Source organism: Lucilia cuprina, chromosome 6 (genome assembly GCF_022045245.1).
Source record: "Lucilia cuprina isolate Lc7/37 chromosome 6, ASM2204524v1, whole genome shotgun sequence".
NCBI lineage: Eukaryota > Metazoa > Arthropoda > Insecta > Diptera > Calliphoridae > Lucilia > Lucilia cuprina.
Window position 1 is genome coordinate 43,143,764 of NC_060954.1, and position 17,131 is coordinate 43,160,894.

The 17,131-nt window shown below is 28.7% G+C and overlaps 1 protein-coding gene across 2 annotated transcripts in view; it reads right to left on the reverse strand.

The window, feature by feature from the left end:
• The window catches only part of LOC111679912 (bromodomain-containing protein DDB_G0270170), a 53,996-nt gene extending 36,904 nt beyond the window's left edge, over window positions 1–17,092 (reverse strand). Inside the window, exons 1-2 of one of the 2 annotated variants that reach the window (XM_046955833.1) lie at window positions 16,464–17,092; window positions 15,304–15,934 (exon numbers count right to left, since the gene is read on the reverse strand). The gene's annotated coding sequence lies outside the window, so the exon portion shown is untranslated. Of the gene's footprint in view, window positions 1–15,303 lie in introns of both variants that reach the window. The other variant, XM_046955832.1, reaches the window with a different exon arrangement.
• Window positions 17,093–17,131: the final 39 nt, after the last annotated feature.

The window sequence follows — 17,131 nt, forward strand, 5'->3', positions numbered from 1 at the left end:
TAGACTAGACTATAGACTAGACTATAGACTAGACTATAGACTAGACTATAGACTAGACTATAGACTAGACTATAGACTAGACTATAGACTAGACTATAAACTATAGACCAGACAAGACTAGACTATATTCGAGTCTATAGTGTAGTCTTATTCTATAGTCTAGTCCATAATATAGTCTATAGTACAGTCACTATACTCTAGTGCAGTCTATGGTCATTCGTAGTCTATGGTCTGATCTGTAGTCTTGTCTATGGTCTGGTGTATGGTCTGGTCTATGGTCTGGTCTATGGTCTGGTCTATGGTCTGGTCTATGGTCTGGTCTATGGTCTGGTCTATGGTCTGGTCTATGGTCTGGTCTATGGTCTGGTCTATGGTCTGGTCTATGGTCTGGTCTATGGTCTGGTCTATGGTCTGGTCTATGGTCTGGTCTATGGTCTGGTCTATGGTCTTGTCTATGGTCTAGTCTATGGTCTGGTCTATGGTCTGGTCTATGGTCTGAACTACATATAGTTTTTAAAAATAGCAGTTAAGACATTTTTAAAAAACCTATTAAAATTTATTAGATTCTGTAAGTTATTTGCTGCAATTTTTATTATTTTGTTTGGTTACTGTTACTGATATAAATAAATAAATAATATGTCTAGAGAAAGAAATAACAGTCTAAGCTAAAGTTCCCATAATATCAAAATGTCTCGAATAATGTCACGTTTTTCAATTTAATCATAAAAATTGTTCATCATATAAAAACAAACAATATTTAACGGAAAAATACTTATTTTTTTTTAAAAAACAATTCTGTTCAAATGTCACGCTATAATAATGAATTACTCTAAAAAAAAAGTACTTGAAGAAAACAAAAAAAATGCAAATAAATGAATGAATTGGAATTTTTTTTAGATTTTGTACTTCTTCAGTTCTTATAGTCATCTCTAGAAGGGGGAGGAGTTAAGGAAATTGTACTAAAAACCATATTTATTTAGACATCATTCAAGAGAAATATAAAAATAAAGTGACAAATTGATTATTATGTATTTATTGGAATTTCTTAATAATGATGATGATGATGAAGTATAAAATAAGAAGAAGAAAAAAGTTTAAAAATAGATTTTAATTTGAAATGGAATAAAATGCTGATTGAAATTTAAAACGTCGAACGAAGAATCTGTTTCCTTTAGAAAACTGATGCCTAATTTTAAATACGAACATTGAACCTTAACTACGTCAAACGAGTTGCAGGTGTAAAATATCCAATCAAAAACTAAAATAACACCTTCATGTTTGATCCCATTTTAAACTGATGCCAATATTTTAAATTAAATTGTTCGGCATGTGAAATGCTTGTGAATTTTAATTTCACAGTTTATTTTAAACATTTTCACTTAACAAGTGTTAATTTATAATTATCGCTTCATAATCTCCAGTCATTTTTCGCTAAAATTAAGTTATCACAGCAATAGCTTGTCTTATGAAAACAAAAATATTTTTGAAGGTTTTTTTATCTGATGTTAAGAAAAAAAGTTAAAAATAAAACTTAAACCCGCAAAAGAGAGAAATTATTATTTGAAATTTATTACTATTATTTATTTACATTTTCAATTATAATCATGGGAATATTTTGAAAAATTAAGTTTAATTCATGGAACTAAATAATATCACACCTTTTTGGGTTGCTATTAAATTAAATTAAGTGTAAAAATTCAAGGAAATTTTTTTTATTAATAAAAAAAAATGTAGATATGTAATTAGTTATGCTAATTGCAGAAAAATTAAATAATAAAATTTATTTAAATTTTAGAAAATTCTCGTTAAATTTTCAATTTAACATTGTTTTTGGAAAATTTTTCTTTTTAAAGAGGTACATATGCCCCCCTATAAAGGCCACCTTTTAATCTTTAAATGTTCACATAAATGTCAAAGTTTTTCTTGTAAAATTTTAAAATTCTAGCTCTTCAAATGTCTCAGATATAAACAGTTTTCTATTTAATTCATATAGGGGGTTTTAAGACCCCCTACCCAATGATGAAAATCTTCCCAGTTTTCCTTTTCCAATGTTTAGATAAATATGAAAGTTTTTCGTGCAAAATGTGAAGAATTTAGTTCTATTAGTCTTCCAGATAAAAGAATTTGTGTATTTAATACACAGGGGGAGATGCCTATCCCCCCATGTGAAGTCCACCTGTTAATCTTTAAATGTTCACATTAATGTCAATGTTCTTCATGTAAAATTTGATAATTCTGCATCTTCAAGTTTCTCAGCTTTAGAACATTTTCTACTTAATACATATGGTGGTTTTTAGACCCCCTACCCCTGATGAAAATCCTCCCTATTTTCCTCAAAATGTTTAAATGAATATGAAAGATTTTCGTTCAAAATTTGAAGAATGTAATACAGTTTCCAGTGTTTTCTAGATAAAATGTTTGTATTTAATTAATATGGGAGGTGCCCATCTCCCCATGAAAAGTCCACCTGTTAAGCTTTTAATGTTCATATGAATTTCAAAGTTCTTCGTGTAAAATTTTAAGATTCTAGCTCTGATAGACATTCAGTACCCCCCACATGAAAATCCTCCCTATTTTCCTCAAAATGTTTAGATAATTATTAAAGTTATTCATGTAAAAATTTAAGAATGTAGTTCAGTTAGTTTCCTAGATAAAATAATATTATTATTCATATGAAAGCCGCCGTTCCTTAATTGATAGTTCGGCAATTTATTAACCAAAATGTTAGCAAAGATATTAAAATTTGTCTTACAAAATTTGAAGATTCTAACTTTAATGGTTTTCAATATAAACGAATTTTTGTTTTTTATTATTAAGGTGCCACGCCCCCATCCTTTTAGTCCGCCCAATTTATGTATCTATCTATCTTTTCCAGTTTAATTTACTATTTATACGAAGACTATCTATATTTGGAAAAAAATTTCCTCTATTTAAAAGAAATTGTCAATCTATTTCATTATTTAAAGAAAATTTTCGATCAATCTCGATATTTAGAAAAAAATGTCCGATCAAGATCTCTATTTATAAATTTCTCCATTTAGAACAAAAAAGTTGATATGAATTTTTTTAAATTCATAGCAAATTGTCGATCTATTTCTATATTTATAAAGAAAATTTAAATCAATTTCTGTATTCTTAGAATATTGTCGATCAATTTATTTGTTTATAGTAAATATTTTATCAATTTCTTTATTATTTGAAATTTGAAATTTCTCTAATTCGAAAAAAGTCAAGATCAATTTCTCTATTAAGAAGACGACTGTCGAACAGTTTATTAATTTTTAGAAAACTGAGGATTAATTTTTCTATATACACAAAGACTAACGATCAATTTCTAGAAAAATAAGCTTCCGCGTTTCAATTTTTAAACAAAAATTTTCGATCAATTTACATATTTAGAAGTTCAATTTCTCTATATAGATGAAAATTTTTAATCAACTTCTTCGTTTGGATAAAAAAATGAATGAACAGGGCTGGGATCAAATGAGGCCCGATTATTACAAAAAATCAGCAGAGTCATTTAAACTTCTGCCTTGACGGTTTTTTTCATCCACTGGGTAGATCTGAGAACGATATACAACATACCTCTGTGTCCTTCTATAAAAAAACAGGTGGCAATTTTTGTATATGGGCTTAATCTCAATGCACACCCCTGCAAGGTAAAGGCAATCACTGGTCTTAAGCCATTAGAAGGGGGATAACCCCAACATCAGGTGAAATCAATCCTCCGGTCATGAATAAGTGCAAACTATCGAATTGATTAAGTTAAAGAAAATTTTCGTAAAAATTTTTTCTTATAAAATTTTTTTTCATCAATTAATTTAATAATGAACAAGTAAAAGTGCTATATTCGGCTGTACCGAATCTTATATACCCTTCACCATAGAGTATTTTAAACATGTTTTATAAATTTTAAATTTATAAAAGAAAAACCCAGAAAAACAAAAACAAAATAAACAACGCAATGACACCAACAGCATCCAAACATACAAAAAATACACAGCTGAATAAAACCAAATACATCTACAGACACCTGTACATCTTTTTCTAATATACACTGTTGTTGTTGCTTTTTTAACAAAGCATGAAAAAAATATAACATTTTTTGGTGAAATTTTCAGAGCATGTATCGGATTTTAGCTCATATCTCCGTTATTTACCGAACGATTTTGCTGATTTTAAATAGCGATCTTCTCGAAAGCATGTCTAATAGAATTATTGAAGATTCGGATCTCGCCGATATCTGGGGTCCTCTAAAAACTGATTTCAACAGATAGACAGACAGACGGACATTGCTTAATCGACTCCGCTATCTATAAGGATCCAGAATATATATATACTTTATAGGGTCGGAAAATTATATTATAGAAATTAAAAACGGAATGACATTCTTATATATACCCTTCTCACGAAGGTGAAGGGTGTAAAAATTGCGATTAAACTAAACATTTTAGAGAAAATTATTTGAAAAAATTTCATTGTTTATACTATCGATCAATTTCTTTAATTCGTTAAGTATTAAAAATTTCCAACTATTTTCTTTTAATTCCAAAAAAAATTAACAATTAAATATTTTTTAAAAACAATTATATCATTTAATTATAAATATTTTATAAGACTCTAATAAAACTGTTTTATTTCCAGTTATAAATTTTTTGAAAAAAAAAAATAATCTTAAAGTATGTTTATAAATCTTAATTTAGAAAAAACATTATTAACTTATAAATTTGTTACGACAATTATGACATAACAAGCCATTAAAATTGTTTAATTATATTGCCGCCATTGGTTGTTATAATTTATGGTTTTATAATTATTCTGTTTTTTTTAATTAGTAGACATTTTTTGGTGTTTTTTTTTCATTGCAATTAATTAAATTGTTTCTTTTTTTCTCTTTTGCTTACTGACAATCAAAATCTATCTAATCAATCTTAACAGGAGTAAAATATAAGCTTCTGTTGCCAAGCAGCTGCTAATATCAGCAATAGACAGGTGTTGTTGTCTTATAATAAAAGTAGTTTTTTTTTATTAAGATAAAATTAAATGACAAAAAGTTGTTAAGTCATATTTACACTCCCGAAGAGACTTCATATCTGTATTTAGTTTTTTTTTTTTTTTTTTTGTTTTTCACTCATAAAGTTATTTACTTCTTTTGTCTCAAGAAAAAAAAATATTGCTAAAATTGTGAATTTATGTCATTATATTATCACTTAATTTTTAAACAAAAATAAAAAAAGATAAATTAAGTAAGATTCTTAAAATGTTTAAAATATTTCTTTAACATTCCAAACTCTATGAAATTGAAATAAAATATCTTGTGGGAACATAGCAGAAGCAAAAACACTTCAACAAGACAAATTACGTTCATATAAAAAAAAACAAAATCATGAATGGAAATTTTCCAAACAAGTAATATGATGATGATGATGATCACGATGATGATGATGAACAAAAAAAATTTGTATTTGTATCTTAAAGTGGTCAGGTTTTCATACAGTATTTCCCTAAATGTAAAAGCTACTATAAAATACTTTTTATTATGTTACGTTGGGTGTGTTTATCTACACGCAGAGAATAAATATGGTTATGGTAACCATGTTGTAAGAGCAGCATATTATAGTTAAAATTATGATTGTTGTGTTAACATATCTATCTATCTATCTACCTATCTATCTATCTATCTATCTATCTATCTATCTATCTATCTATCTATCTATCTATCTATCTATCTATCTATCTATCTATCTATCTATCTATCTATCTATCTATCTATCTATCTATCTATCTATCTGTCTTCTATATATATAAAAATCAATGTATGTTTGTTTATTTGTTTGTACCTTATAGAAAACTAAACTACTGAATCGGTCTTCTTAAAATTTTGCACGAATAACTTTAACATCCATGTCAAATTTTAGGTAATAAATTGATGGACTACCCATTAGGGGAGCGGCACCTCCCATATTAATTAAATACAAAACTTCGTTTATCTGGGAATCTAAAAGAACTAAATTCTTAAAATTTTTGTACGAAGTAATTCATCTGAACATTTTTAAGGAAAAATAACGGACTTTCATCTGGGGGGGGGGGTGGTTGTTTGCTTGGATATATGTTTTTGATAGCAAAATATTGTTACAGTAAACTTAGTTTAGTTGTAGTAAACATGTCGCTTGTTTTTATTGCTTAAAACTAATCGAAATAACAATTACATGTTTTTGTTAATAAAATATTGTTACAGTAAACTTAGTATAGTTATAGCAACCATGTTTTTTCTCTGCGTGTACTATATATTTTATAGATACAACTTTAGCTTATTTGTATCCATATGATAGAGGAAAAAACCAATGAAATTAATGAAAAATATGTTTATGTTATAAAAACAACAACAGCAACAAAACTGTGCATCTTAAAACAAATTGACTAAAACTTGATTTTAAACACCCTACACAGGTTGTTCAAAAACAATATTATAGAGAAATTATTGGTCTCTGAATGTTTAAAGTTTTTGAGAGCAAATATGTGAACATTATCTTCTATTTTAGGGAAAATATATTAATTTTTTTAATTTATTAAAAAAATTGTCGAGAAATTTCTTTATTTAAAGAAACTGTTACAATAATTGTTCTCTTTATAAGGAGATCTATAAAGAGAACAATATAGATGCGATCAGATTCTGTATTTTGATAAAATTTCTTTATTTTAATAAAAGTATCTGTTAACTTCTTTATTTAGAGAATATTTTCGTTTCTGTTAAGAAAAATTGTCCATCACATTTTGTACTTAGCGAAAATTATCGACCTCTTTATTTAGAGACTGACCAATTTATCTGATTTTATAACTTATGCGATCAGCTTATAAATTCTGATAAATTTCAATTTCTCTATTTAAAACTCTCTATTTAAAAACTAATTTCGATCAATTTTTACATTTATAAAAAATGTTGATCTATATCTCTATTTATAGAAAAGTCGATCAATTTTTCTATTTGAAGAAAATTATCGATCAACGTCTCTATTTAGACAACATTTTCGATATCATTCTATTCAGAAAGAATGTCGATCACTTTTTCAATTTAAAGGAAATTTGCGATAAATTTTAATTTCTTTACATAAATAAAAACAATTTCAATAGAAAAGGTCTAACTTATTGTAAATTTTAATAGGTCACTTACAATACGGATAAAGGATGATTGGCGGCAAACACTGACCTAAGGGACGACGTGATTTCAATCTATACTGATGACTCAATGAGAGAGAGAGGCACAAGATCAAGAATCTTCTCCGAAAAATTAAATCTTCTATAGTCTTTTCGACTACCTGTCACCTCGACGATCCTTCAGGTAGAGATATATACTGTCGATACAGGCGCGAGAAGAATCCGAAAACTAAACCTCGAAAATTCGACTATTCATATATATTTGGTGGACGTTATTAGGTCGAAATGTATTCTCAATTGTATTCTCTCATTGGTACAACTGACACAGTAACATGTTGAATTTATATGGGTTCTAGGACATGAGAACATTCGGGGATGAATACACAACTAAATGACCTCCCTAGGCTTAATCCATACACAAAAGTGATATTCACACTCCACCGGTGATTTTTTCAAAACTAATATATGACTGGGCTTCGAGTAAGATGAAACTCAGGTACCAAAAGGTAGCTCTTTTCCACGATCTGAACTGTCTCAGAGAGGCGTCACCTGATCGGTTTTATTTGAAAACCGTCTGGTTTTCTCGGAGACATCTAGCAGCAAATAGTCAACGAAATTAGAGAGATATACCATTCTCTCAACATAAGGGAATGAAGATTTTAGGGGCCACAAGGTCCGGTGGTGAATCTATTTTATCTATTTTATTAAGAGAAAATTAAACAATTTTTCTATTTGGAGATTATAGATCAATTTTTGTATTTAAAGAAAAATGTCGATCAATTTTTATTTTTTAGGAAAATTTTTGATCAACTTATCTATTTTGAGAAAGTAGTGGATCTATTTCAGTATTTTCCCATTTAAAAGAAAATGTCGAATAATTTCTCTTTTTAAAGAAAATTTTCGATCACTTTTTATATTTGGAGATAATTGCCGATCACTTTTTCTATTTAAAGTAAAATTTCGATTAATTTCTCAATTAAAAGAAAATCATCGATTAACTTCTCTATTTTGAGATAGTAGTAGATCTATTAATATCGATATTTAGAGAAAATTGTCGATCACTTTTTCTAATTGGAGATTGTAGATCACTTTTTCTAATTAAAGGAAAATATCGATCTATTTCTATATTTAAAGAAAATTATCGATCAATTTCTTTAATTTGAGAAAGTGGTGGATCTATTTTATTATTAAGAAAAAATAGTCGATCACTTTTTCTATTTGAAAATTGTAGATCACTTTTTCTATTAAAAAAAAAATCGATCAATGTCTCCATTTAGAGTCTCAGATTAAAACAAATCCGATGATTAATTTTTCGGAAAATTCTCGATGATTTTTCTTAAAAAAAAACAATTGTCAATTAATATCAAATTCTCTTTTTATAGACAATTTCTTAATTTATACAAAATGGTGAAATTAATCGCATACCTTTTGAAAATATTCTTAAATAGTTTCCATTCTTTAAACGTAAAAATAAAACTATTTTTGAAAGTTGAAACGAAGTTTAAACTAAAAACATAAAAATACAAAAAAACAAAATTATGTATTCCAGAAAAAAATAATAATAAACAAAAAGTGTAAACAAATGACGCAATACAATGTATAATAATGAAACTATTTAATTTTTGTTTTCAGTTTTAAGAAATTCTGTAAAAAATTGTACAGTGAAACGAAAGGCAGAAAAAAATTGAGATAAAACTGAAATGACACATTAAGCAGATAAGAAAGATTAAAGTCTCTCTGCAACGATAACTCAACTTTTTGTATAAACAACAACAAAAAACTGTAACAAATTATGGTCCTTCGAACCCTTAACAGAACTTGGATTTCATAGCCAATTCAACACTTAAGACCACTGTGCAGTCACACAGTTTGTAAAATTGTTATTTTTTATCGTTTTATGTCTTTTTGGAAACCAGATAACTGCCACAATTTAATTATTATTTTTTTTTTCTTTCATATGTCGGCATAAAATCTTTAAAAAACTGGTTAAGTACTCTTTTTTATTTTTTGTGTGCGTTGCTGTTGAAGATTTTATTGCAATTATTTAATTAATTTATTATTGTTATTTATGCTTAGTTTGTAAAATTCTTTAGTTCTGTTTGAATTTGTCCCTGTGTGTAGAAACATTTTAAAATTCTGTTTGATTAGCAAAATTTATATTTTCAGTTTTATGTTTATTTGTTTTATTTTTGGGAATTATTGAAAAATGTGCAAAAATAAAAGCTGATCATTAATCGATTTATAATGCGTTATTGTTGTGTTTCGTTGGCAAAACGGAAATAATTAATCATGACACAATAAACAAATGATATCAAAACGTGTGGAGTTATGATGGAATTTGATCAGTTTTTTTTTGTTTCATTTATCAAAAATAACTAATTGACTAACTAACTAACTATAACTTACTAACTAGATAGATAGATAGATAGATAGATAGATAGATAGATAGATAGATAGATAGATAGATAGATAGATAGATAGATAGATAGATAGATAGATAGATAGATAGATAGATAGATAGATAGATAGATAGATAGATAGATAGATAGATAGATAGATAGATAGATAGATAGATAGATAGATAGATAGATAGATAGATAGATAGATAGATAGATAGATAGATAGATAGATAGATAGATAGATAGATAGATAGATAGATAAACTTTTGAAAATTTTTCTTAAAATAAAATTTAAAAACATTTCTTCTTTCTGAGTCAATATTAAAAGACAAATATCCTATAGACTCAAGAATTGGTTCAATTTTTTCCCCAAAGACTTAAAGTAAAATTTGTTTTTGTAAATATATTTCAAAAAAAATCCATTAAAAAACATTTCATCATATTTGCATTGCCTCTATTTGGTCATGGTTTAATTGGATTATTTAAAATGTTACCTCGATTTAATGTGAAGACTAAAAATAAAAGTACATTTCAAAAGTTTTTTTCGTTTTCGTTTGTATAACAACAAACCGGAAATGTACTTTCTTGCAACGTTTTAAATGCATTTTTAAAAATGTGATTGTTTTAGCCTCTTTTTGGTCTCGGTAGTTTTTATTACGACATTAATTTATATTTATAAAGCTTTTGTGCATAATAATGACATTACAAGTGTGGGATATAAACATATGTAAATTAACTAAATGTTTTAATTTATTGTTTATTTTAAAAAAGTTAATAAAATATTGTTTTTGTTTTAATGAGAATTTGTTTTTTTTTTTAATGTCAAGCTATATAAAAGTCAGTTCAAGACTTTAAATGACCCAAACGACCTTAAATGTTCTAGTTTTAGAAGGTCGTGAATAGTTTAATTTTAAATATTAAGAATTTTTTTTAAGATAAATTAACAAAGCAAATGAAAGTGAATAACTTAATTTAGTGTAAATAATTTAATTAGTTAAATTAAATAAAGAAAATTTGTTTTGTTGTTTTATTTGGAAAACCACAAAAATTTCAAAAATTTTAAATAAATTTTTAATTTTAGGAAATTTTGTAACAGTCAAGTTTTTCATCGCCTTAAACAAAAACTATTGCCTACTTTTGCGCTTTATGAAATAAATAAATTACTAGCACACTTTTAGGCTTCTATCAATATTAATCATTTCATGTATAATATTGTTTTTTCATTTGTTTGTTTTTAGGTCATTTATATTTGTATTTCAATTATAACAAAATGTTCGTTTAATCAATATCATAAAAACTAATAAATAAATACATTGTTGCTTTATTTTCTTTTGAAACAAATATTCTATTGACATTTTAATTATAAATCATTAAAATATAATTAGAAGGGAACATGTGTATGTTAGGATGGTCCCTTTCTTTTGTTTTGTCTTAAGTTGGAAACATTGGAAGCATATAAGTACTTATGTCCTTTGAAAGAAAACTTTTTTTCTCGACTCTGCGTTCCAAATCTTTAACTTATATATCTTAAGAAAACAAACGATTTGTTACAGTTGAAATTAACGTATTTTGGAGACTGGTAAAGTAAGCCACCTTATCTTTCTGGAACCGTAACTGTGGATAACTTCCGTAAAGGATTAAACATTTGCCATTACGGTAAGGATAACATGAAAATGAGTTCTTGATTACTATTGTCAGGTCAGCACGATCATAAACAGATTGCGATTAGTCACAACTGGATCGAATACTATCGATGCTCCTCTAAAAAGGATACATCAAGTACAAAAAGGTGTCAATAAGCAATACGCTAAACTCAGCAAAATATCAGGAAAACTGACTGCGAAGTCATTCACTATAAACTCATCTGAATAGGAGTTGTTCAAGATCCTGTAATCCGACCTTGTTTAAAGCTGCAATAATAATGCAATCGCAGCAGTCGAGGGTTATGCAACTGAAACCACTAACCCGCTTGATATCAAGCAAAAACATTTGAAAATCAAACGGCTGTGAAAAGATGTCATCTTATAGAGAAGAAGACATTGTGAGCGCTTGCATAAGAACTCTTGTGTAGTAAGAATTCGCTAAACGCTAAATAGTGACAGGATATCTACGTCATTGGATCATCAGAGACCTTCCGATATAGACTTCATCCATGGAGCTGTCATCTGAACAATATTCATATAAGCGAACGATTGTCAGACGACCTCTTACAATGCCTTTTTTAAAAACTTCATCCGAGAAGTTGTCGTACTCTGGCCCAACATTAGAATCATTTGAACAATATTTTTAAGTGGTTTCCTTTTCAAATTCTTAAGGAATACTTATTAAGCTATAAAAGCCTTGAAGGTGAAAACTGGGCGATTGTACAAAGACACATTAGGTATCAGGAAAGAGACCATGGGATAACAAGAATACCCAATGCCTTTTTTAAAACCATAGTACGACAAATTCAGTTTTCGTATTCTGGCCCAACATTAGAATCATCTGAATAATATATCTATATGGATTTCTTTTCAAATTCTTGAGGAATAATTATAAAGCTATAAAAGTCTTGGAGCTAAAAACTGGGCGATTGTACAAAGACGGGTAAGACATCAAGAAAGAGACAAAGTTAACTGAATCACAATTTATTCAGAATCCCTCGGACCCTTGCTTTCCATTGAAGTTATGATCAAATATTCACTCAATCTGATCACTATTAATCGGCAATATGAAAGAACTTGTTTGCGTCTCTTTAATCTAAGGCCACAGATTCGTTTTTTTTTTTTTTTTGTTCAGAAACGAATTAAGTTGCTTTTATTTACATAGAGTTTATGTGATCCATTAGTAGCGCTAGAGTGATCATTACATTTCCATTACCTATCGAACTTACGATTAAGGGGAAAGATCGTCCACCAATTCCAGTTTTCACCTTTGTGACTGGTGTAGTGCAAAAGATCATGGGTTATTATATTATAAGAGAATGTTATTCTCTGTCATACTCTACAAAGGAGCAAGAACATATATCAGGGGGATAAATTCAATCTAGCTTCTTAGTTAAAGTAAGAAAAGTAAAAGGCAAACGGTTTTCAATAGGATAAGGCAATCACGCTGGATGATTCATATAATACTGCTACGTAACACCGACTCAATTAGAAGTTAATCATAGGATGTTTCATCCATTATAAACATTCAGGATATTTTAACAACTATTGTAAAACCTAGGCCAATAAAGCTAAAATATAGTCTAATTTTAGTCTCAGCTTTCACAATCTAACATTGTTGTTATAACGATCGTGAAAATACTTGACGGAAAGGAATGCTTTCAGGATTGAAAAATAGACAAAAAAAATATATTGAAGATCAAGTCTATCATGCCATGAACATATAATTATTTATTGGAGAATTTGGGTATAACCTGGAATACTGTTACTTTCTCAAAGATAAACCATTGGTTCTCAAAGGAATATCGACTAAAAAGTCTATCATCATTTCTATTGAAAAACTGGTTAAGGTTCTTGACAGATATATACGCAATACTTCCAACTTCTGCGAGACCTAACACATATATAAAATGGGAAGATCAGTGGAAAGAGACAAAAGACTTTAAGAAAAGGTATGCCTTAATCAATGTAAATATTTCTACTATAGTTTAGGATTGCAGGGTCTTAATATAATGAATATCAATAGCAAACTTGAACTTCAAAAACTACAATCTAGAGCTCGGAGGATCGTATAACATATAGAAAACATTTTGAAGATCGTGTCCATTATGATCAATGATCTATATCAATCACACCATGAGAATTTAAAGATTACCGGGAATAATTTTATTTTCCCAAAAACTAAACTTGGCTTCTCAAAGGTTTATCGACCAAAAAGTATGTCATCCTTTGAAAAATCATGAACAGTGGCATGACTTATTAAGGAATTTAAGAGCGATCTGGAATGAGGTTATCCATCCATATCTTAACGATAGATATAGATAACAATCCACACAATAATATTGATAGAACTTTGGTGATATGATATGGATGGAAAACATATTGAGGGACAAGTCCTTTATTTCTAGATAAACTATGGGTAGAAAAAGGAAACTTATGATTCGTTTAAAAATCAATTGTAATAAAGGTCTCAATTGACTAAAAAAGTTTAAATATGAATCCGAGATGGGAAATCTATAACTTGTGTGATAGATCCCATCTATAGGAAATTTATCTGCAAGACTTGAACTTGTTTGAACCCAAACCTTACATATATGTAGTTTAAATGGTGAGTTAAGGCCTGGATGCGTAATTTCCATTTGTTGAGTTACCCCAGCTAATTTTGCTACTTCTGTTAAATTTGTCTATAAGAATATTTTGATGATAGTCGTCATTACCTCCAACATTATTTGTCATCAAAAAAAAGCGAGAAAAATGTCTTAATCTATGTCCCTTGTTTGGATAGTAAGACCGTTTGGGAGAGAATGAAAACTATAACTGAATACTCTCCCTGAGTTAAGGTTTACATCATCGGCAAAGAAAAGGTGAATTTATTAGCTTTAAAGTAAAGGGAGCTCGAGGTAGTTAACCAACAATATCCGTCATCAATAAAGCGAGAACCATTTCTTAATCTATGTCTCTTGCTTGGATTGTAAGACTGTTTAAGAGAGAGAGAAAGAATGCTTTTACTGAATACTGTCCCAGAGTAAAGGTTTAAATCATATTTATACCAGACTACAGGTGAGTAGTCAACAAAGAAAGGGCGAATGTGTATTAGATTTAAAGGAAGGGAGCTCGAGGTAGTTAAGTAGCAATATCCGTCAAATATGGATGAAATAACCCCATATGGTCTCTTGAAATAAATAAACAGTGGATAGAACCACAAATATCCTATTGGTTACCCTGATGAGAGCAAGAAATCTCTTTGAAATAAGCTAGTCTCTGGTAAGTGGGATATTTGGAAATGTATTCAGGTTGGAAATGAATCTTGGAATAATGAATCGATAAGTAAAACCATAAAGATCCTCTGAGGTTATCCTGATGAGGGAAAGACGTTCAATCTCCTTAAAAGAAGCAAGTCGAAGATTAGTATGATAATACGTATTCGGACACTTTCTGGGTATATTAAATCGGTAGGTAGAACCGCAACGATCCTTAGGGGTTAACCAGATGAGACGAGAAATCTGCTCAAAATAAGCAAATCTGAGGTTAGTGTGATGGTACGTATTCAGGGTGGACACACTTCTGTGTATTCACATGTGTGTAGAGTATGTGGAGAGAATTGTTAAACTCTAAAATACTTTTTTTTCCACAGTAAGGCATTAGTCAAAGTCAGATCCTAGTATCTTGATATTATTTCAAAAATAACATTTCTCACGAAAACTGATTGGAATACTCAGGAATAACTTCGTCGAAAGTTAGTTTCTGAACATTTTAGTAAACATTTTACTTTCTAGAAAAGGAGCGCACAACAGGCCCGATTGTGATCTTCGAATATCGAAGAAAGACTTCCGTTTTTAGTACATCAAACTTGTGACAACCAAAGTTTTCACTAACGAACATTGCAACGTGGAGTTCATGTACGATGCTTACTTCCATGCCGTACTAATAGGTGGTTAGATTTAAAAGTAACTAAAAGTTAGTAATTGTGTAAAAGATTTTTGTTAAATAAATGTCCAGTTTCCCTAAACACTTTAGGCTTATTTACAAAATAGCTTAACTAATAATTTAAAGATAATTATTGAAATTAAAAAAATATTAAGAAATATAATAATTTGAATACTTACAACGCAAGCCTTAACAGACTTCCAAAGGTTTTTTACAAAGTCTTCAATCTTGCTGGTTTTTTTATTGAGACAAAATAACTTTTTTTCCTCGTTACGTTAAAGCGCTTTTCTTCTTTTTCACTATCGGCTCAAATTAGTTTAACTTGAAAGCGAAGAAAAACACGTGGAAATAAAAAAAATAAAAAATAAAACTGTTACTTTTTCACACTTTATCCTCTAAATGTTCTTTTGCTTTGCACTCCTTTTATCAAACACGTTTCTTGTTTTCGGTTTATACCCCTATTGACACACACGTTGTTAACCCTTTTTGGTAATGATGTTAAAGGTGGGGTCTTGTTTTTGTAGTAGTAGTTGCTGTTGCTGTTTTTCGTTAAAGAAATTGTAGAGTCACATTTTTTTGTGTTTAAAACTTAAAGAATTTTTTAAATTTTAAAATTTATTTTGAAAATTTTAACACTTTTTTTTAAGGGGGGAGAGAATTTTATGTCGAAAATTGTTTAAAAAGTTTGAGAGTTTTTTTCTTTTTGTTTTTTCTTTTATAATTTATTTAACTTTAATTTTTTTCTTAACTTTATACTGACGATTACGCTGATCTATGGCAACATCATATCGCGATCTCTGCACATTTTCGCTAATTAAATTATAGTTATAGTTGTTAAATAGGCCAAAAACGTTTAACGAATACGTTGTGCCGAACTTAAGAGAACGTTGGCTATATGAGATAATAACGCTTAAAAATAACGTTTAAGCGTTTTTTTGTTTAAAAGCAATGATTAACGTTTAAGGGTTAAGATTGTTCTAGTTGAATACAACTCTGTTAGCAGTTAGCAGTTGATTGTGGCAAATATACGTATTTATGTAGGGAGTGGTGTTTGATGCTGTTTTTTGTTGTTCTTGTTGTTGTTACGAATCTAGGAATAGTTAACGCATGTGTTAGCTTAAGCTTTAGTTAATTAACTGTAGTTGTTAACCCGCTAGCGTAGGTGTAGTTTATGAATATTAGTTTTCCGTTATAAGCAGGATAACTGACGTTTGATGTTGCTAATGAAGATGATAGTTGATGGCTGAGTAGTAAGTGTAACGTATGATATGACAAGCCCAATAGAAAAACAAAAAGAAACTATGTATTATTCGTATACTATTTAGTTTTAAGCTCTTACGCTTTTGCAGCAAAAAACTCGCTCTCTTTCTCTATCTATCTGTCTCGTTCTCTTGCCCAACGTTTATTTACGTTCTCTTTCTTTCGCTCTCTCTCTATCTCTCTCGTCCACCACTAGCAGCTATGGCTTTTATTTTTAGCCCTTTTACCGTTACTTTTACTTAGTTTACCGTTAGTTACTCACATTTACTTATGGTTGTTTTTCTTTACTCAATTTCCGCTAAAGTTGTTTAGTTGTTTAGCATACTTTTAGGCTTATAAATAATATTTTTTTTCTTATATGTGTGTGTGTTTTTTTATATTATTAAAATTAAATTAACAATTTAACGTTGCTTCCCGTATTTTTTTAATATTTGCGAGCCTTAAGGTCTTTATTTTCTTATTTTGTACCCGTTTTTTTGTAAAAATTTTTTATATTTAAACAATTTACGGTTGTTTTAAAAAGTGTGTCGACACCAATCTGTATCTCAACATGGATTTGTTTTCGTTAAGGTTTTGTTTAAAGGGTTTTTTTAGTTTAAAACAATTTGTTAACAACTAATTTTTATAGTTTTTTCTTTTATTATAAAAGCCATTTAAAACGGAGTTTTTTTGTTTTTAATTTATATATAAATTATTTTCTTTTAGTTTTTTTAACACTCCTTGTTTTAAGAAATTTTAAAAAATTTT